The 23,393-nt window shown below is 41.4% G+C and overlaps 1 protein-coding gene across 1 annotated transcript in view; it reads right to left on the reverse strand.

Moving 5' to 3' along the window:
* The window catches only part of SrpRbeta (signal recognition particle receptor beta), a 292,551-nt gene that overhangs the window by 268,227 nt on the left and 931 nt on the right, over nucleotides 1-23,393 (reverse strand). The window lies entirely within an intron of this gene.

Consider the following 23,393-nt stretch of genomic DNA (forward strand, 5'->3'; position numbering starts at 1 on the left):
TACTGCCATCTTGACGGGCCTAAACCTCAGTGGTACCAACTTAACCTTACTAGCGCGAGATTTGAATTTGTAAACAAATCCACGTGCTTTTTGACAGCCACGTGCTTTTTGACAGACAACAACGCATCGCTAACCTCAGTACTGCCATCTTGACGGGCCTAAACCTCAGTGGTACCAACTTAACCTAACTAGCGCGAGATTTGAATCGGTAAACAAATCCACGTGCTTTTTTGACAGCTGTCATCCGCCATATTTAAACCACAGAGCACTGTGCTGCCCTCTTTATCGCAGTAGCTGAAAATTCGTCACCTGTCATCCGCAGTGCTGCCATCTTAACGGGCCTAAACCTTAGTGCTACCAACTTAACCTTACTAGCGCGAGATTTGAGTCGGTAAACAAATCCACGTGCTTTTTTGACATCTGTCATCCGCCATCTTTAATCCATAGAGCAGAGTGCTGCCCTCTTTAGCTACTTACCTTTGAAATGTGGTGGCGGATAATTTGAGAAATGCTTTTTGACAGCAGCCATCTTTAATCCAGAGAGCGCCGTGCTGCCCTCTTTAGCTAGATACCTTTGAAATGTGGTGGCAGGCAATTCCACGTGACAGCAGCCATCTTTAATCAAGAGAGCACCGTGCTGCCCTCTTTGTGCCGGTGGCAAATTCCACGTGCTCTTGTTTGGAAACAAACTTACGTGCTTTTTTACTGATAGCTGTCGTCCGCCATCTTGCATCACAAACCTCAGTGCTGCACTCTTTAGCTAGATACCTTTGAAAAGTGGTGGCCGCAATTTGAAAAATTCTATGTGCTCTTGTTTGGAAACAAAGCCACGTGCTTTTTTGACAGCTGTCATCCGCCATCTTTAATCAATGGAGCACTGTGCTGCTATCATGCGGGCAATTTCGTCAGCTGTCATCCGCCATCTTTAATCCACAGAGCACCGTGCTGCCCTCTTTATGACATGTAGTAGCGGGCAATTTGAAAAGTTCTGTTAGCTGTCATCCGCCATCTTTAATCAAGAGAGCACCGTGCTGCCATCTTTAGCTAGATACCTTTGAAATGTGGTGGCGGCAAATTGAAAAATTCCACATGCTCTTGTTTAGTAAACAAACTCACGCGCTCTTTGTCAGCTGTCATCCCCCATCTTACATCGCAAACCTCAGTGCTACACTCTTTAGGTACATACCTTTGAAATATGGTGGCGGATAATTTAAAAAGAAAAATTCTACATCAGCCATCTCTCGACGCTAATTGCACAAGATGGTGGCTATACATGACTCCTTAAAGGTGCTTATGCAAGATGGCCGCTATACATAGGTTCTTATGAGACGCCCTTGGGATGCTTGCGCAAGATGACGGTTAGACAAGGCTCCTTATGAGACGCCCTAGGGATGCTTACGCAAGATGTCGGTTGCTCATATGAGGCGGCTTAAGGGTCCTTTGCACAAGATGGCTAGAGATGCCCAAAGGATGCTTGCGCAAGATGGCGGGCGCAAGATGGCGGCTATACATGACTCCTTATGAGACGCCTTAAGGGTGCTTGCGCAAGATGGCTGCTGCTCTTATGAAGAAAGCTAGCTTAGAGGCTAACGTGTCATGCTAGTTTGATTCATTAAACTTGGTGCTTAAATGCAAAATGTTAAATATCTCGAAAACGGTGCATCGTAGAGCAAAACGGACAAAATTTTTCTGCACAATACCTCGGTTCGCAGTATGAGGAACATGATAGAATAAGAAAAACATAGTCTAACGATGAGATCAACGGTTCGGTTCCTACTTAGGCCCTTTGGCATTAGCTCTATTTCAGCTTGTAATGAAGCAAGTCTTCGTAACATGTTCAAGTCTAGCTATGGATGCAAAATGTTAAATATCTCGGAAATGGTGCATCGTAGAGCAAAACGGACAAAATTTTTCTACCTAATACCTAGGTTTGCAGTATCAGGAACATGATAACATAAGAAAAACATAGTCTAATGATGAGATCGAGGGTTCGATTCCTACTTAGGCCCTTTGGCATTGGCAGCTATCTATTTCTACAAGATGGCGGCTATACATAGCTTCTTATGAGACAGCTTAAGAGCGCTTGCACAAGATGGCTGCTGCTCTTATGAGACGCCCTAGGGGTGCTTGCGCGAGGTAGCAGCGACAGGACGATGACTATACACAGCTCCTTATGATACGGCCTAGAGGTGTTCACACAAGATGGTGGCTGCTCTGATGAAGAAAGCTAGCTTTGCATGGTGCAGGTATTTTTACAGCACTAAACCTCATAACTTTGAAATGTGGTGGCGGGCAATTTGAAAAATTCGACGTGCTTTTTCTTCACAGCAGCTATCTTTAGACAATAGCGGCAATACATAAGCTGTTAAGGCCTCCTCTTATGTCAAGGCATAGTTCTATCGAACAAGTTTAAACCTGCATCGGAATAGCTAGAGTAAGTACGTGCTGCTGTGATGACGTCATTAAGCATGTTTAGACTTGCAAATCACAAAAGAAACGTAACAAGACTAGAATCGAACACTACACTCTATGCCGTGAACTTTATCATGTGATCGGAACATTGATTGAAGTGTTTAGAACACTAAGTGATCAAGACTATAATAGAATACTGTACTCGATACAACATGTGTTTAGAACATGTCAGGGTATACCTTTGTTCTAAGAAGATTAGATTACCGCACATTCCTTGTAGGGTTTATAGGCTAAAGGGCTAATGGGTAAAGGGGCTAATGGGCAAAAGGGCAAAAGGGCTAAAGTGCTAATGGGCAAAATGGCTAAAGGGCTAGGGTGCCTCTCCTCTCTTTATCCGGGCTTGAGACCGGCTCTACAACTAGAGGCGGAGTTAACACCCTAAGGAAGGGAGAATTTTGGGAAATAATCTATACGAATATAGCTACTCGATCGGCTATATACTACAGATGGATGACTTAGGTGAGGGTAAGCGCTTACTTAATAATACCTCCTCGACGTGATTCATGCTCTATTTCAAAAATATCTTCTTTGTACTGTGTGTAACCAGCATCATGATAGGCTCTTAGCAGTTGTAAACGTTTTACGAGTACGTTGGGGTCTTTACAGTATCTTATATCTACATAGGGTAACAGAGGCTTGTTGTGAACTTTGAGTCTATATGCAGACAGTTGATGTGTAGGGACTTGTTTTGATGTAATACGTGCTTCAGCAGTAGCGTTTCTAGGTACAAACTTAACTTGTTTCGATAGCGATGAAGCGTTGAAATTTCCTTCTTCTTTACCTTGCATCTCTTCTTGAGATGTTTGCACTGCGACAGAACGTGTAGTAGGCTTAGGAAATGAAGTAAAATCATCAAGCTGTAATGGCAATGAAACATTAAGATTTTCTTCTTCTTCTACTTTCCCTTTACTACTGTTTCGATCAACATCATTATCCTTATCATAATCATAATCTTGCCTCTCTTTATCTTGAAGTTTGTGCTTAGTAACAGAACTTGTAGCAGGCCTGGACAACAAGGGAGAATTAAAAATCTCTCGCAGAGGTGTACTTTTTAAACATAAATCAGTGTTGGATTGAATATGGTTGAGCTCTTTGTATTTTGTTCCCGATGAAGCTACATTACACGCGGCTTCATGACGTTGAGCGTTGTATGCGTTCTTGAACTCTCTTCTACAATGTTTGCATTGAAAAATTGTCCTACATGATATCTCATGACGTCTCTTGTGATAGCTTCGGGAAAATGCTTTTCCACACTCTTCGCAAATATACCTAGAAATAGGTTTTTCCATGACGGACTTTTATCTTCTGCTAACAGATTCTTCTTTAAATCTACTTGACATTTGTTACTCTCTACTTCGATGATGCGAACAGCTTAGCGATTAACAGTAAACTAACACAAAAGCGTATAACCAAGGTAGTAACAGTAAGGTTTAAGCTCATCAAGATGGCAAGAGTAAGGTTAGCAATGTTCTGTTGTTGGATTTTAAATTCCGCACTATAACATGCATAAGGTGGCAGCCTTGAGGTTTACCGCCATCAAGATGGCAGCAGTGAGGTTAGCGACGCTCTATTGTCCTTCAAAGTGAGGTTAGGGTCCGTCAAGACGACAGCTGTCAAAAAGCGCGTGGCTTTGTTTACTAAAAAAGAGCACGTGGCTGTGACGTCACGGTCACGTAATCAATCCTTAGCTCGACGTCGTTAAGAGCAGCATTAGGATTAGCTATGCTTAAACGTCTTGGGAACAGAGCAGCAATATGAACAGCCAAGTTCCAAAGCGTGTACTCATCACCTATCTATTTTACATGCACCGACCCTCGTACTAAACTTCTTCCGCTAGATCGTGCTGTTATCTTAGCATACCCTATACGTATGAACTTACTGTACAAGGAATAGCCATGTTTCAAAGCGTGTACACATTACCTATCGATTTTGCATGCATCGACTCTCGTACTAAACTTCTTCCGCTAGATTGTGCTGCTATCTTAGCAAAACCTATACGCATGACCTTAAAGTACAAAGAATAGTCATGTTTGAAAGCGTGTACACATTACCTATCGACTTTGCATGCAACAAATATCGTACTAAACTTCTTCCGCTAGGTTGTGCTGCTATCTTAGCATAACTTATACACATGAACTTAAAGTACAAAGAATAGCCATGTTTCAAAGCGTGTACACATTACTTATTGATTTTGCATTCATCGAATCTCGTACTGAACTTCTTCCGCTAGATTGTGCTGGTATCTTATCATAACCCATACCCATAAACTTAAAGTACAAAGAATAGCCATGTTTCAAAGCGTGTACACATCACCTATCGATTTTGCATGCATCGACTCTTGTACTAAATCTTCTTCCGCTAGATTATGCTGCTATCTTAGCATAACCTATGCGCATGAACTTAAAGTACAAAGAATAGCTATGTTTCAAAGCGTGTACACATCACCTATCGATTTTCCATTCATCGATTCTCGTACTAAACTTCTTACGCTAGATTGTGCTGCTATCTTCGCCTAACCTATACACATGAACTTAAAGTACGAAGAATGGCCATGTTTTAAAGCGTGTACACATCACCTATCGATTTTGCATTCATCGACTCTCGTACTAAACTTCTTACGCTAGACTGTGCTGCTATCTTAGCCTAAACTATACTATGAACTTAAAGTACGAGGAATAGGCATGTTTTAAAGCGTGTACACATCACCTATCGATTTTGCATGCATCAAATATCGTACTAAACTTCTTGCGCTAGATTGTGCTGCTATCTTAGCATAACCTGTACGCATGAACTTAAAGTACAAAGAATAGCCTTGTTTCAAAGCGTGTACACATTACCTAATGATTTTGCATGAAACGACTACCATACTAAACTTTTTCCACTAGAATGTTCTAAAATCGTGTAAGTGTGCCGTTATCTTAGCATAACCTATCGATTTTACATGCATCGACTATCGTAATAGGCTTCTTCCGCTAGAGCATATAGCAATCGCTTTTGTGTATCCCTAACCCATGTGCATGAACTTAAAGCACAAAGAAGAGCTATGTTCCAAAGCGTGTACACATCACCTATCGATAATGTATGTATCGAATATCGTACTAAACTTCTCCTGCCAGAGCGTACGACTATCGCTTGTGTGTGCCCGAACTTAAAGCATAAAGAATATCAATGTATAAAAATCTTGTAAACAAAGCAGCAGCCTTAAGTATAGCCATGCTTAAATGCGTGTACACATCATGTATCCATGATGCACGCAGTACTAAACTTATTCCACTAGAGTGTACAAAGTTCGCATGTGTTTGTGCTGCTATCTTAGCATAGCCTATGTGCATGAACTTAAAGTACAAAGAATAGCGATGTTTAAAAATCTTGTGAACATGGCAGCGGTAAGAATAGCAAGGTTTAAAAGCGTGTACACACCACCTTTTGATAATGCATGCATCTTCTACTAGAGCATGTGACCATCGCTTGTATCTGCTGCTATCTTAACATAACCTAAGTACATGAACTTAAAGCATAAAGAATAGTTATGTGTAAAAAATATTGTGAACATAGCAGAATGTTAACTACGTAGGTGCAGACATTGAACTTTGCATGCTGACGCAGCATACCACGTGACCGTGACGTCACAGCCTTGTGCTCTTGTTTAGTAAACAAAGCCACGTGCTTTTTGATAGCTGTCGTCTTGACGGACCCTATCCTCACTTTGAAGGACAATAGAGCGTCGCTAACCTCACTGCTGCCATCTTGACGGCGGTAAACCTCAAGGCTGCCACCTTATGCATGTTATAGTGCGGAATTTAAAATCCAACAACAGAACATTGCTAACCTTACTCTTGCCATCTTGATGAGCTTAAACCTTACTGTTACTACCTTGGTTATACGCTTTTGTGTTAGTTTACTGTTAATCGCTAAGCTGTTCGCATCATCGAAGTAGAGAGTAACAAATGTCAAGTAGATTTAAAGAAGAATCTGTTAGCAGAAGATAAAAGTCCGTCATGGAAAAACCTATTTCTAGGTATATTTGCGAAGAGTGTGGAAGAGCATTTTCCCGAAGCTATCACAAGAGACGTCATGAGATATCATGTAGGACAATTTTTCAATGCAAACATTGTAGAAGAGAGTTCAAGAACGCATACAACGCTCAACGTCATGAAGCCGCGTGTAATGTAGCTTCATCGGGAACAAAATACAAAGAGCTCAACCATATTCAATCCAACACTGATTTATGTTTAAAAAGTACACCTCTGCGAGAGATTTTTAATTCTCCCTTGTTGTCCAGGCCTGCTACAAGTTCTGTTACTAAGCACAAACTTCAAGATAAAGAGAGGCAAGATTATGATTATGATAAGGATAATGATGTTGATCGAAACAGTAGTAAAGGGAAAGTAGAAAAAGAAGAAAATCTTAATGTTTCATTGCCATTACAGCTTGATGATTTTACTTCATTTCCTAAGCCTACTACACGTTCTGTCGCAGTGCAAACATCTCAAGAAGAGATGCAAGGTAAAGAAGAAGGAAATTTCAACGCTTCATCGCTATCGAAACAAGTTAAGTTTGTACCTAGAAACGCTACTGCTGAAGCACGTATTACATCAAAACAAGTCCCTACACATCAACTGTCTGCATATAGACTCAAAGTTCACAACAAGCCTCTGTTACCCTATGTAGATATAAGATATTTTAAAGACACCAACCTTCTCGTAAAACGTTTACAACTGCTATGACCCTATCATGATGCTGGTTACACACAGTACAAAGGAGATATTTTTGAAATAGAGCATGAATTACGTCGTGTAGGTATTATTAAGTAAGCGCTTACCGTCACCTAAGTCATCCATCTGTAGTATATAGCCGATCGAGTAGCTATATTCGTATAGATTATTTCCCAAAATTCTCCCTTCCTTAGGGTGTTAACTCCGCCTCTAGTTGTAGAGCCGGTCTCAAGCCCGGATAAAGAGAGGAGAGGCACCCTAGCCCTTTAGCCATTTTGCCCATTAGCACTTTAGCCCTTTTGCCCTTTTGCCCATTAGCCCCTTTACCCATTAGCCCTTTAGCCTATAAACCCTACAAGGAATGTGCGGCAATCTAATCTTCTTAGAACAAAGATATCCCCTGACATGTTCTGAACACATGTTGTATCGAGTACAGTATTCTATTATAGTCTTGATCACTTATTTAGTGTTCTAAACACTTCAATCAATGTTCCGATCACATTATAAAGTTCACGGGATAGAGTGTAGTGTTCGATTCTAGTCTTGTTACGTTTCTTTTGTGATTTGCAAGTCTAAACATGCTTAATGACGTCATCACTACAGCACGTGCTTACTTTAGCTATTCCGATGCAGGTTTAAACTTGTTCGATAGAACTATGCCTTGACATAAGAGGAGGCCTTAACAGCTTATGTATAGCCGCTATTGTCTAAAGATAGCTGCTGTGAAGAAAAAGCACGTCGAATTTTTCAAATTGCCCGCCACCACATTTCAAAGTTATGAGGTTTAGTGCTGTAAAAATGCCTGCACGATGCAAAGCTAGCTTTCTTCATCAGAGCAGCCACCATCTTGTGTGAACACCTCTAGGCCGTATCATAAGGAGCTGTGTATAATCATCGTCTTGTCGCTGTACCTCGCGCAAGCACCCCTAGGGAGTCTCATAAGAGCAGAAGCCATCTTGTGCAAGCGCTCTTAAGCTGTCTCATAAGAGGCTATGTATAGCCGCCATCTTGTAGAAATAGATAGCTGCCAATGCCAAAGGGCCTAAGTAGGAATCGAACCCTCGATCTCATCATTAGACTATGTTTTTCTTATGTTATCATGTTCCTGATACTGCAAACCTAGGTATTAGGTAGAAAAATTTTGTCCGTTTTGCTCTACGATGCACCGTTTCCGAGATATTTAACATTTTGCATCCATAGCTAGACCTGATCATGTTACGAAGACTTGCTTCATTACAAGCTGAAATAGAGCTAATGCCAAAGGGCCTAAGTAGGAACCGAACCGTTGATCTCATCGTTAGACTATGTTTTTCTTATGCTATCATGTTCCTCATACTGCGAACCGAGGTATTGGGCAGAAAAATTTTGTCCGTTTTGCTCTACGATGCACAGTTTTCGAGATATTTAACATTTTGCATTTAAGCACCAAGTTTAATGAATCGAACTAGCATGACACGTTAGCCTCTAAGCTAGCTTTCTTCATAAGAGCAGCAGCCATCTCGAGCAAGCACCCTTAAGGCGTCTCATAAGGAGTCATGTATAGCCGCCATCTTGCGTCCGCCATCTTGCGCAAGCATCCTTTGGGCATCTCTAGCCATCTTGTGCAAAGGACCCTTAAGCCGCCTCATAAGAGCAACCGCCATCTTGCGCAAGCATCCCTAGGGCGTCTCATAAGGAGCCTTGTCTAACCGTCATCTTGCGCAAGCATCCCAAGGGTGTCTCATAAGAACCTATGTATAGCGGCCATCTTGCATATTCACCTTTAAGGAGTCATGTATAGCCACCATCTTGTGCAATTAGCGTCGAGAGATGGCTGATGTAGAATTTTTCTTTTTAAATTATCCGCCACCATATTTCAAAGGTATGTACCTAAAGAGTATAGCACTGAGGTTTGCGATGTAAGATGGGGGATGACAGCTGACAAAGAGCGCGTGAGTTTGTTTAGTAAACAAGAGCATGTGGAATTTTTCAATTTGCCGCCACCACATTTCAAAGGTATCTAGCTAAAGATGGCAGCACGGTGCTCTCTTGATTAAAGATGGCGGATGATAGCTAACAGAACTTTTCAAATTGCTCGCTACTACATGTCATAAATAGGGCAGCACGGTGCTCTGTGGATTAAAGATGGCGGATGACAGCTGACGAAATTGCCCGCATGATAGCAGCACAGTGTTCTATTGATTAAAGATGGCGGATGACAGCTGTCAAAAAAGCACGTGGCTTTGTTTCCAAACAAAGGCACATAGAATTTTTCAAATTGCCGCCACCACATTTCAAAGGTATCTAGCTAAAGAGTGCAGCACTGAGGTTTGTGATGCAAGATGGCGGACGACAGCTATCAGAAAAAAAGCACGTGAGTTTGTTTCCAAACAAGAGCACGTGGAATTTGCCACCGCCACAAAGAGGGCAGCACGGTGCTCTCTTGATTAAAGATGGCTGCTGTCACGTGGAATTGCCTGCCACCACATTTCAAAAGTATCTAGCTAAAGAGGGCAGCGCGGCGCTCTCTGGATTAAAGATGGCTGCTGTCAAAAAGCTTTTTTCAAATTATCCGCCACCACATTTCAAAGGTAAGTAGCTAAAGAGGGCAGCACTGTTCTCTATGGATTAAAGATGGCGGATGACAGATGCCAAAAAAGCACGTGGATTTGTTTACCGACTCAAATCTCACGCTAGTGAGGTTAAGTTGGTAGCACTAAGGTTTAGGCCCGTTAAGATGGCAGCACTGCGGATGACAGGTGACGAATTTGCAGCTACTGCGATAAAGAGGGCAGCACAGTGCTCTGTGGTTTAAAGATGGTGGATGACAACTGTCAAAAAAGCACGTGGATTTGTTTACCGATTCAAATCTCGCGCTAGTTAGGTTAAGTTGGTACCACTGAGGTTTAGGCCCGTCAAGATGGCAGTACTGAGGTTAGCGATGCGTTGTTGTCTGTCAAAAAGCACGTGGCTGTCAAAAAGCACGTGGATTTGTTTACAAATTCAAATCTCGCGCTAGTAAGGTTAAGTTGGTACCACTGAGGTTTAGGCCCATCAAGATGGCAGCAGTGAGGTTAGCGATGCGTTGTTGTCGATGACAGCTGTCAAAAAGCACGTGGCTTTGTTTACAAATTCAAATCTCGCGCCAAAATTCAAATTTCCAGTCAAAATTCAAATTTCCCGCTGGAGGTGGAAGCCTCTCCCGAGAGCCGGAGGAGGAGGTGGCCGCAGAACCATCCAATTGTACTTCTGATCCCGCTATCCCCGAATGCAAGCTGATAGCTACGTGTTCAAAACCGCACAGTAGAACGACCGTAGTATTAATTAAGTTATAGCCCACAGCATTTGCCTGGGGGTAAGAATGAGAAAACACGGAAACCCATCTTCATGGCTGCCGACAGTGGGGTTCAACCCCGCTATCCCCGAATGCATGCTGATAGGTACGTGAGTAGTATAATATACGGGTTCGGCCGCCACCGCCACCTCCGGCTCTCGGGAGAGGCCTCCTCCTCAGCCAGTGGCCTCCTCCTCCTCCTCAGCCAGTGGCCTCCCAGTGGCCACCTCCTCCTCCTCCTCAGCCAGTGGCCTCCCAGTGGCCACCTCCTCCTCCTCCTCAGCCAGTGGCCTCCCAGTGGCCTCCTCCACCTCAGCCAGAGGCCTCTTCCAGTGCTGCCAACTTAACCTAACTAGCGCGAGATAAACAAAGCCACGTGCTTTTTGACAGACAACAACGCACCGCAAACCTCAGTACTGCCATCTTGACGGGCCTAAACCTCAGTAGTGCCAACTTAACCTCACAAGCGCGAGGTAAACAAAGCCACGTGTTTTTTGACAGCCACGTGCTTTTTGACAGATTTGTAAACAAAGCCACGTGCTTTTTGACAGACAACAACGCATCGCAAACCTCAGTACTGCCATCTTGACGGGCCTAAACCTCAGTAGTGCCAACTTAACCTAACTAGCATGAGGTAAACAAAGCCACGTGTTTTTTGACAGCCACGTGCTTTTTGACAGATTTGTAAACAAAGCCACGTGCTTTTTGACAGACAACAACGCATCGCTAACCTCAGTACTGCCATCTTGACGGACCTAAACCTTAGTGGTACCAACTTAACCTAACTAGCGAGAGGTAAACAAAGCCACGTGCTTTTTGACAGCCACATGCTTTTTGACAGCTGCCATCCGCCATCTTTGAGCACCGTGCTGCCCTCTTTCGTCACCTGTCATCGGCAGTGCTGCCATCTTGACGGGTCTAAACCTTAGTGCTACCAACTTAACCTAACTAGCGCGAGGTAAACAAAGCCACGTGCAGCCGTCATCCTCCATCTTTGAGCACAGTGCTGCCCTCTTTAGCTACTTACCTTTGAAATGTGGTGGCGGATAATTTGAAAAATGCTTTTTGACAGCAGCCATATTGCATCGCAAACCTCAGTGCTGCCCTCTTTAGCTAGATACCTGTGGTAGCAGACAATTCCACGTGACAGCAGCCATCTTTGAGCACCGTGCTGCCCTCTATGTGGTGGCGGCAAATTCCACGTGCTCTTGTTTGGAAACAAACTCACGTGCTTTTTTGACAGCTACCATCCACCATCTTTAATCAACAGAGCACAGTGCTGTACTCTTTAGCTAGATACCTTTGAAATGTGGTGGCGGCAATTTGAAAAATTCTATGTGCTCTTGTTGGGGAACAAAGCTACGTGCTTTTTCTGACAGCTGTCATCCGCCATCTTTAATCAATAGAGCACTGTGCTGCTATCATGCGGGCAATTTCGTTAGCTGTCATCCGCCATCTTTAATCCAGAGAGAACAGTGCTGCCCTCTATGTGGTGGCGGCAAATTGAAAAATTCCACGTGCTCTTGTTTGAAAACATACTCACGTGCTTTTTTGACAGCTGTCATCCGCCATCTTTAATCCAGAGAGAACAGTGCTGCCCTCTATGTGGTGGCGGCAAATTCCACGTGCTCTTGTTTGAAAACATACTCACGTGCTTTTTTGACAGCTGTCATCCGCCATCTTTAATCCAGAGAGAACAGTGCTGCACTCTATGTGGTGGCGGTAAATTCCATGTGCTTTACAAACCTATGTGCTTTTCTGACAGCTGTCATCCGCCATCTTTAATCTAGAGAGAACAGTGCTGCACTCTATGTGGTGGCGGCAAATTCCACGTGCTTTACAAACCTATGCGCTTTTCTGTCATCCACCATCTTTAATCTAGAGAGAACAGTGCTGCACTCTATGCGGTGGCGGCAAATTCTACGTGCTTTACAAACCTATGCGCTTTTCTGTCATCCACCATCTTTAATCTAGAGAGAACAGTGCTGCACTCTATGTGGTGGCGGCAAATTCTACGTGCTCTTATTTGGAAACAAATTCTACTCGCTCTTCAGCTGTCATCTACCATCTTTAATCAAGAGAGCACCGTGCTGCCCTCTTTGTGGTGGCGGATAATTTGAAAAAATTCTTTTCGACAAGCAGCCATCTTTAATCCAGAGAGAACAGTGCTGCCCTCTTTAGCTACTTACCTTTGAGGTGGTTAATTTGAAAAATTCTTTTCGACAAGCTGCCATCTTTAATCCAGAGAGAACAGTGCTGCCCTCTTTAGCTACTTACCTTTGAGGCGGTTAATTTGAAAAATTCTAGCTGCCATCTTTAATGAAAAGGGCATCGTGGTGCTATCTTGCGGGTAATATTTTACGTCACAGCTGTCATCCACCATCTTGCATTGCTAACCTTAGTGCTGCCCTCTTTAGCTACTTACCTTTGACAAGCTGTCACCCGCCATATTGCATCGCAAACCTCAGTGCTGCACTCTATGTGGTGGCGGATAACTTGAAAAAATCTTTTTGACAAGCAGCCATCTTTAATCAACAGAGCACCGTGCTGCCATCTTTAGCTACCACCATCTTACATCGCTTACCTCGCTGCTGCACTCTATGTGATGGCGGTTAATTCGAACAAGTTTAATCACGCATCGGGTAAGCTAGAGTAAGCACGTGCTGCAGTGATGACGTTATCATGCATGTTTAAACCCGTTCGTTGACTAAAAGCTTTAGTCTTCGGGAAACAGTGATAGAGTGTGGAGTGCAAACATGACGAAAACATTAATAGTTGATGTGCAAGGCTTTAAAGTAAACGGAAACAAGTTTGTGTTTAAAGAGGTGGCTGTGTTAGATTGCTGTGTGTTGTGGGCACCAAAACTTGTTAGTTTAGTATTTAGTCCACCGTTCCCTTACTGTTTGCAAACAGATGAAGATAAAAAGCAGACTCAGTGGATTGAAAACAATTTAGGTTTGAAGTGGGAAGAAAAAGGAATACCTTATCGTTTTCTACCTTTAATGATGAATGCACATTTGTCAAGAGCAGATCTTGTTCTTTTAAAGGGTTGTGAAAAGAAAGAATGGTTGCGTGATTTTCTACCATCATCATGTGAAGTTATCGACATGCATGAATTGGGGTGCCCATCATTTAAAACTCTTCCGAAAGAGCATAGTAGAGAAACAACTAAACAGTCTTTACAACATGTATGCATGCTCTTTGATTGGTTGTGTCGCAGTGCATGTCGGGAAGTGAACAACATATGTAAAGTGCAGTGTCGAAATAACCTTAGTGTAAAAGAAACATTTGTAGAGTAAAGACATCATGTCATTTCTAACAGATACTAAGTGTAACGCAGTTGAAAAGGCGATCGTAAAGTTTTATGCATGCAAAAAGAAACTAAACACTTTTACTGAAGAAGAGTTAAATGCATTACCAAAGGCATTTTTGGTCAATGTAGCTGCGAATGCTGTAAAGAAGATTTGGGATAAGGTGCCTCGTGAGTGGACTCAAGATCCTGTTTTGTCAGAGCTTCAAACGTGTAGTTTACATCATGAACACGTGAGTTTAGCTAGAAGACCTTCTGTGAGACAGTGCCGTACATGTCAACTAATTAAACTGTATCACGGACCTAAAACTAACGAGTTGTCTTCGCTTATAAACACTTATCATGGCTGTGGAGAGAGTAAACAAGGAAAAGGTGAAGAAACGTGCTGGGAGAAAGATGAGGAAGCATGTTGGGCGTGGACTCATCAATAGAGTGATTGATCTTCTTTTCTTCGTGCTTCATCTCCCCTGCGGCCCTAGAACACGTTCGCCTGATACGTAGTTACATGCTGCCTGCATAGAGTGTAGCTGTTAAAATCTGCTTCGTAAAGTTATGCTGTGTATGTGTGTGTATGTGTTATTACCTAGTGCTTTAGCTGCTCAGAAGAATATAGCAGCACTTGTCGTTGTTGGTGCAATAAAACGAAAAACTGAGTGACAAAGACCGTAACATGAACAAAGGATAAAAATGTATGTATATAGTCTAAAATAAATATGAATTGTCAAAACATATTACAGGTGTTGTTTAATCCTACAGCATGTCCTAGTGACTTAGAAGAAAGGAAACGTAGAGGATTAAAAGAAAACACACATAAGATTTAAAGTACATCCTCTTTATTAATCCATGAATTAAAGCTGTTATTAAAACCAAGCCATTTAACATACAGTTTATTACCACGACGTCGAATAACACGTTCAACTAAATAGTGATCAGGATATTTTGTTTTCTGCAGTTCTTCGATGTAGAATCCTCCTTCAATAGGCTGTCCTCTGAGATCGCGAAGTAAATACGTAACTGGATTAGTAAGCTTAACACTTCTGATTTGAAAAATTTCAGTGCTCCAGTTAGGTGTGTATCCTTTTGCAAAGATAGACTTGTGTTTGCTGATGCGAACGAAATCACCTTCTTTAAAGCGATAGCGACGTGGATCAGCTGTTTTGATTACAAGATGAATAGCATCTAGACGAGGTGTATTCTTTGTAACAAGACGTGGCTTTGTTCCGATAGTGCGATGAGGTGTATCGTTGTAGGTAGATAAAAGTCTAGGTAGCAGATCAATCCAACGATATGAACCTTGCGCTGTAAATTCTCGCCACATCATTGTTTTGAGTGTACGATTAAAGCGTTCTACAACACTTGCCTTGAGATTACTGAACGTAGAGTAGTGTTGAATGCCAAGTAACTTGAGGTAAGAAGAAAAATCCTTGTTGTAAAACTCTTTACCTTGATCAGTTTGAAGAAGCCTTGGGCAGCGTTTCGATTCTTCAACAATATGTTTAAATGCTTCTTTAACTTGAGCTGCTGTTTTAGAACGCACGGGTTGTGCAAAAGCAAACTTTGAGTACACATCGATAACAGTAAGTAGATACTTATAGCCCTTATTACTAGAAGCATATGGAATCATTTCTACTAAGTCTGCTTGCCAGAGATCATCTTTTCCTCGTGTAATAACGCGTCTGCGACAGTAGGTGCGACGTGCTGGTTTATGTAACTCATGTGCGATGTTTACCTTTACAGGTGAGATCTTCTCTTGACGAGCCATTATAAAATAATACCGGCATAACGTAGTTCTCTTTCTATTTCTAGAATTTCTGATCCGTGACCAGTGTGACCAGCCTCTTGCGATGCTCTTAAAAGTTGTAATCGTTCAACGAGTAAGTTTGGGTCATTCCAGTATCTTACATCCACATACGGCAACAAAGGCTTGTAGATAACGTCTAGACTACGTGCAGTCGGAAACAGCTTAGAAATAAACTCACGATACTTGTAACTCTTATTCGCATTTACAGCTTCTGTTCTCTTGTAATTACGTCGTGTTGCATCGGTAGCAAAAAGTATTGCTTTATACTTTTTAAGATCATCTTGTAAAATTATATCCTTGTCAGGTATTCGTGAGAAAAGAAGTTCTAAGAGTCCTTTCGTAGGTTTATAGGTAACACCTTTTACAATGAGTTTGTTGCTATTAATCTTAACATTTGAATTTCCTATCCGGAAACAGTCATCTTCGTAGCGAATACCATAGGTAGTGTCAGTTTGTCCTGTAAAAAGTTTTTCTATATAAGGTGCAAAGAGAGATCCATAGGTATCTTGAATAAAAGTTCTAAACTGATTGCGATATTCTGGTGTAATCATAACCTCAGACAAAGATGGTAGATTTTGCGTCGATGTAGTAGGTGTTTCTGCAATAACATCTGTAGTTAAAAACTCAACACGCTTAGATGGTGATGCATCATTAAGTTCTTCTTCTTCCTTATCTTCCTCTTCTTGATCTACATCCTGCTTCTTCTCTTCCGTATCTTCTTCATGCTTTTCTTCTTCATGCTTCTCTTTATGATATGATGTTTGCATAGAAGCAAAACTTGAAGTAGACTGCGGTAATGAAGTAGAATTAAAAATTTCTTTGAGTGGTGTACTTAGTTGTGTTTTTAGAAATAAATCCGTGTCTGCTTGAATACGTTTAAGCTCTTTAAATTTCCGTCGAATATTGTTTCGAGCTTGGATGATATGTTTTGTGATCTCCTTGCTAGATGTTAACATGATGGTGGTTTTTAATCAAGTAGTTACTGTAATTCTGTGTTAATGCATATAAAATGATCGAAACCCATGCGATATCGTCCATGCTGTACATCACTTTCTTTATCAATAACTAAAAAGCTGTAACGGTGTAATGACCAACATTTAGCACACATACGTTTAAAGTCATCGAATGTCATATCAGTGTTAACATGATCGTTATACACATGTCGCATGTTGCGCTCATCTTGCCGAAAAAGCACAATAACATTTGCGTTGTCGCGTATCAACTGCTTGGGCACACGAGAATAGGTTTGGCACAAATAGATGCAATCAACATATTTATGTCGACCCATACTAAAGAATGCACGAATAACGTTTTGCTGTTCTGTTGCGACATCATCAAAGATCATTAGAGAATTAGGAAGCACATCGTCTGGTGATGGTACTTGCTCATGTGAATTAAATTTAAAATATCTTATTCCATCTTTAACTAGATCGTGCATTACAGTTTGTAGAATAGTATATAGCGGCTGATAGAGTGACTTTGCGAAAACGTAAATATTCTCGAAGCGTATACCATTTACAGAAGTAATAAGTGTGAGTAAAAGATTTGTTTTACCGCATCCCGACGGACCTGATATAATACATCGCACAGTAAAAGGAAACAACGTTCCATGACGTTTTCTTGTAGTTGTACTAGAACTAGGTGAGAGATGTGGTACAATGTCGGTAACAGGTAGCGTGTCTTGCTGCTTTATAATCTTCATGATAACTGAATCATAAAGTACGTAATAGTAATATATATATTAAACGAAACAAGAGGCAACGGTTAGTTTATGATTTGCTCTTGACTAGTAAAGTCGTGTCCAGCATGGTGAAACAACGATATCCAAACGACATGAAGAAGAAGAAGAAAGTAAAAACTGTTGGATGGAAAGATGTTATAAAGGCTGCGCAAAAAGCTATTCGAGGGGAATACAATCCTCGTGTAGCTATTACTAAGGCGTTACGCGCAGCAAGAGCGAGAATTTCTCCAAAGTGCAGAGCAATATTTAGTAAACGTGCGCGAATTATTCCTGTACCAAAACGAGGAGGATTTCTTCCTGCGCTGTTTGCTGGCTTAGCAGCTTTAGGGTCATTGCTAGGTGGTGCTAGTGCTGTAGCGAGAACTGTCAAAGCTGTAGAAGAAGCGAAACAACAGTTGAAAGAGAGTGAACGTCATAACAAGACGATGGAGGCAATTGCGTTACGAGGCAAAGGTGTGAACATGAAGCTAGCGCCATACAAGAAAGGGCTTGGTATCTACATTTCTCCAAAAAACGTCTACTGAATGCACTGCCATATCGAGCTCTAACGCATGATGAAGTTTTTACGTTTGCTAAACAACTAGGAATTCATTATTTTCGAGGAGTGTATATGCGTGATCAACTACCAGCACATCCACGTGAACGTGAAAGTGCCGTAATTAACTTGGACGACAGTCGTGGACCTGGAACTCATTACGTTGCTTATGTAAAACGTAAATCTAAAGTATGGTATTTTGATAGCTATGGAGATTTACCTCCTCCTTTTGAGCTCATACGTTATTTCGGAAGCAGTGCAGACATTGTTTACAATAAAAACCGTGTGCAAAACTTTAATACACGCATGTGCGGACGATTATGTCTTATGTTCTTATATCAAACCCAGACAGTAGAGAAAGTGCATTAGTGTATGCGTGATGACGAACAGTGAAAGAACGTTTGCTGTACGTGGAGAAGGACCTGAAACAACCGTCTATTTTAATCCACCAATCGAACTTGGTTATCAGCCGCATAGTCTTGGACTAGTATCGTTTGAAAGCTACAATAAAATCTATAATGTGCGTGATGGTTTAAACAAGTTCTATTACGATGAGTATGTGCTAACACTACCCTCAGGTAGTTATACAGTAGATGATATTCACGACTATATTGAAAGTACGTTAATTGATCAGTTTGGGGAAGATAGTTTTAGTAATCATAATTACAAGTTCTCAATCACTATAAGCAACATTACGCACAAATGTGTTATTGAATCATCATTTAAGATTGACTTCAAATCACAACCTGATTCGATTGGACCACTGCTTGGATTTTCATCGAGGGAGCTCCTACCGAACGTACGTTACGAGTCTGATCAACCTATAAAACTCTTCGATGATTATAATGTGAACATTACTTGTAATATTATTACAGACTTGAATAGTAATCTACAACCTTCGCACGTCCTGCACGACTTTATTGTTACAGAGGAACGTGGATATACTATTTGTGAGAAACCAGCAGTAGTTCTTTATCATCCTGTGTCTGTAAAACACATTAGCAACATTACTCTTAGACTTGTAAATAAACATAATCAGCTTATTCATTTAGATCAGCACGCGTACGTAGCTTACAAACTACATCTTAAACCAGTATGAAAACCATCTATAAAACACGGTGTACATTCCGAAGGCATACTACATGTGTGCAGAGACTCATCGAGTTAACAGATACCCATAAGCAGATACTCCAAGATTTAGGATATACACTACTACAACAGAATGGAAGAAATGCTAGACATTACGAATACAGTAGAAAGTCGTGAAGGTGTAGTACGAAGTGAGCTTCATTCTTATCAACCTTTTACGTTTGGATTAAATAACAATGATGAAATTCATTTTATTATTAATCAACAAGATGTTTACACCTTACCACACGAAAGCTACCTCTATATTGAAGGACGATTAGAAAAGTCTGATGGAAGTGGACCAAGCACTTCACAACTAAACAACCATGCTCTAGCTTTTCTCTTTTCTGAAGCGCGATATGAAGTAAATAATGTTGAAATAGATCGAACGAAGAATGTTGGTATTACAAGCGCAATGAAACTCTACCCTTCTTTCTGTGATGAAGAAAGTAATCTTTTGCGGATGGCTGGATGGTGTCCAAAATCTACTAACAACTGGATGATTAATGAGGATGGAACTTTTACGGGTATGTTATCACTGAAACATATTTTTGGATTCGCAGAAGACTTTACACGTATTATAATCAACGTAAAACAAGAGCTTATTCTAATCCGTGATCGAAGTGATTACAATTCTCTTAAAGCAGTAGAAACACCTGTAGAATCGAAAATAACACTGCATCGTATACTGTGGCGGATCCCACATGTAACCTTATCTGATCGTGAAAAACTTCGATTGCTCAAGATTGTAGAAAATGATACACCATTACCTATACGTTTTAGAAGTTGGGAGCTGCATGAATATCCTGTGTTACCACCTACAAACAAGCATAGCTGGGCAGTTAAAACATCACGTTTTACTGAGAAGCCCTTGTACATTATTTTTGGATTTCAAACTAATCGTAAATTCAATCACGAAAAAGATAGCTCACTGTTTGATCACTGCAAATTAAGACACGTTAGACTATATCTCAATGGAATTACGTATCCCTACGAAAACATCGACATTAACTTTGAGAAAAATAAGTTTGGGATGCTCTATGACATGTTTTGTAAATTTCAATCATCGTATTATCAGAAAGAAGATCGTCCGCTATTTACACCTCAAGAATTTAAAAATAAAGCACCGATTGTAGTTATAGACTGCTCTTATCATGAAGAATCTATAAAAGAATCTCCAGTTGATATTCGTTTAGAATTTGAAACATCTGAAAACATTCCTGCTAACACAGCAGCCTATTGTCTTATTATTCATATGAGTGATGTTACTTACCATCCGCTAACGAATATTGTTACGAGACTATAAATAAGAATAGATCTTTATCATTTTCATTAGTGTGTGCTTCGACATCGTACGCTATGGAACAAAACTGTAAATGTGCATGCTGTTTGCATGCTCATACGCAACATCTTATTTATGTTTCACGAGTGAGTGAGGCTATTAAGATGTTCTATAAACGTAGATCATCGATGCCGAAACATCTTATTCAATACTTACCACCAGGATTTTTATATACGTACGCTGCCTCTTACGTACATAATTTTTGGGACATCCTTCCTCTACACAGTAAGATGTCAATCGAAGTAGCTTTATGCAGAACTTGTGAGCGACATTACAAGCATCGAGGAGAAAATGGTGATGATGATTGGGATGGACCAAATCCGAGGATTGAACACTGTACACAGTGTATGAATGAACTTTCTCTAGTACTTCATGATGATGATGATGATTCCGAAAAGGAATAACAGCAAGGTAAGAAGTACATGATCTTCTCTGTAAAGCATAACATACTTAGTATAATATATTTCTAAATGCTTTGTTTAATTTGAATGTTGCAGGAGGCATTTCGGAAGCATACGTTGTTAAGAAGCACACCAACCTTGTCAGCAGCAAAAACGAACACTGTTGTAGTACATTTGTAAATAAATATTTGATCGCATTCAAAAAATGTTGTACTTATTGCATTGCTTTACACCGACTTACTCTTAAGAAAAACGATCAGGTCTAAACATGCACAATGACGTCATCACAACAGCACTTGCTTACTCTAGCTTTCCCGATGCATGTTTAAACTCGTTCGAATTTACCGCTACCACATTCCTTTACATCGACTTACTCTTAAGAAAACGGACAAGTCTAAACATGTATGATGATGTCATCACAACAGCACGTGCTTACTCTAGCTTACCCGATGCGTGATTAAACTTGTTCGAATTAACCGCCATCACATAGAGTGCAGCAGCGAGGTAAGCGATGTAAGATGGTGGTAGCTAAAGATGGCAGCACGGTGCTCTGTTGATTAAAGATGGCTGCTTGTCAAAAAGATTTTTTCAAGTTATCCGCCACCACATAGAGTGCAGCACTGAGGTTTGCGATGCAATATGGCGGGTGACAGCTTGTCAAAGGTAAGTAGCTAAAGAGGGCAGCACTAAGGTTAGCAATGCAAGATGGTGGATGACAGCTGTGACGTAAAATATTACCCGCAAGATAGCACCACGATGCCCTTTTCATTAAAGATGGCAGCTAGAATTTTTCAAATTAACCGCCTCAAAGGTAAGTAGCTAAAGAGGGCAGCACTGTTCTCTCTGGATTAAAGATGGCAGCTTGTCGAAAAGAATTTTTCAAATTAACCACCTCAAAGGTAAGTAGCTAAAGAGGGCAGCACTGTTCTCTCTGGATTAAAGATGGCTGCTTGTCGAAAAGAATTTTTTCAAATTATCCGCCACCACAAAGAGGGCAGCACGGTGCTCTCTTGATTAAAGATGGTAGATGACAGCTGAAGAGCGAGTAGAATTTGTTTCCAAATAAGAGCACGTAGAATTTGCCGCCACCACATAGAGTGCAGCACTGTTCTCTCTAGATTAAAGATGGTGGATGACAGAAAAGCGCATAGGTTTGTAAAGCACGTAGAATTTGCCGCCACCGCATAGAGTGCAGCACTGTTCTCTCTAGATTAAAGATGGTGGATGACAGAAAAGCGCATAGGTTTGTAAAGCACGTGGAATTTGCCGCCACCACATAGAGTGCAGCACTGTTCTCTCTAGATTAAAGATGGCGGATGACAGCTGTCAGAAAAGCACATAGGTTTGTAAAGCACATGGAATTTACCGCCACCACATAGAGTGCAGCACTGTTCTCTCTGGATTAAAGATGGCGGATGACAGCTGTCAAAAAAGCACGTGAGTATGTTTTCAAACAAGAGCACGTGGAATTTGCCGCCACCACATAGAGGGCAGCACTGTTCTCTCTGGATTAAAGATGGCGGATGACAGCTGTCAAAAAAGCACGTGAGTATGTTTTCAAACAAGAGCACGTGGAATTTTTCAATTTGCCGCCACCACATAGAGGGCAGCACTGTTCTCTCTGGATTAAAGATGGCGGATGACAGCTAACGAAATTGCCCGCATGATAGCAGCACAGTGCTCTATTGATTAAAGATGGCGGATGACAGCTGTCAGAAAAAGCACGTAGCTTTGTTCCCCAACAAGAGCACATAGAATTTTTCAAATTGCCGCCACCACATTTCAAAGGTATCTAGCTAAAGAGTACAGCACTGTGCTCTGTTGATTAAAGATGGTGGATGGTAGCTGTCAAAAAAGCACGTGAGTTTGTTTCCAAACAAGAGCACGTGGAATTTGCCGCCACCACATAGAGGGCAGCACGGTGCTCAAAGATGGCTGCTGTCACGTGGAATTGTCTGCTACCACAGGTATCTAGCTAAAGAGGGCAGCACTGAGGTTTGCGATGCAATATGGCTGCTGTCAAAAAGCATTTTTCAAATTATCCGCCACCACATTTCAAAGGTAAGTAGCTAAAGAGGGCAGCACTGTGCTCAAAGATGGCGGATGACGGCTGCACGTGGCTTTGTTTACCTCGCGCTAGTTAGGTTAAGTTGGTAGCACTAAGGTTTAGACCCGTCAAGATGGCAGCACTGCCGATGACAGGTGACGAAAGAGGGCAGCACGGTGCTCAAAGATGGCGGATGGCAGCTGTCAAAAAGCATGTGGCTGTCAAAAAGCACGTGGCTTTGTTTACCTCTCGCTAGTTAGGTTAAGTTGGTACCACTAAGGTTTAGGTCCGTCAAGATGGCAGTACTGAGGTTAGCGATGCGTTGTTGTCTGTCAAAAAGCACGTGGCTTTGTTTACAAATCTGTCAAAAAGCACGTGGCTGTCAAAAAACACGTGGCTTTGTTTACCTCATGCTAGTTAGGTTAAGTTGGCACTACTGAGGTTTAGGCCCGTCAAGATGGCAGTACTGAGGTTTGCGATGCGTTGTTGTCTGTCAAAAAGCACGTGGCTTTGTTTACAAATCTGTCAAAAAGCACGTGGCTGTCAAAAAACACGTGGCTTTGTTTACCTCGCGCTTGTGAGGTTAAG

Source organism: Anabrus simplex, chromosome 2, assembly GCF_040414725.1.
Source record: "Anabrus simplex isolate iqAnaSimp1 chromosome 2, ASM4041472v1, whole genome shotgun sequence".
Taxonomy (NCBI): domain Eukaryota; kingdom Metazoa; phylum Arthropoda; class Insecta; order Orthoptera; family Tettigoniidae; genus Anabrus; species Anabrus simplex.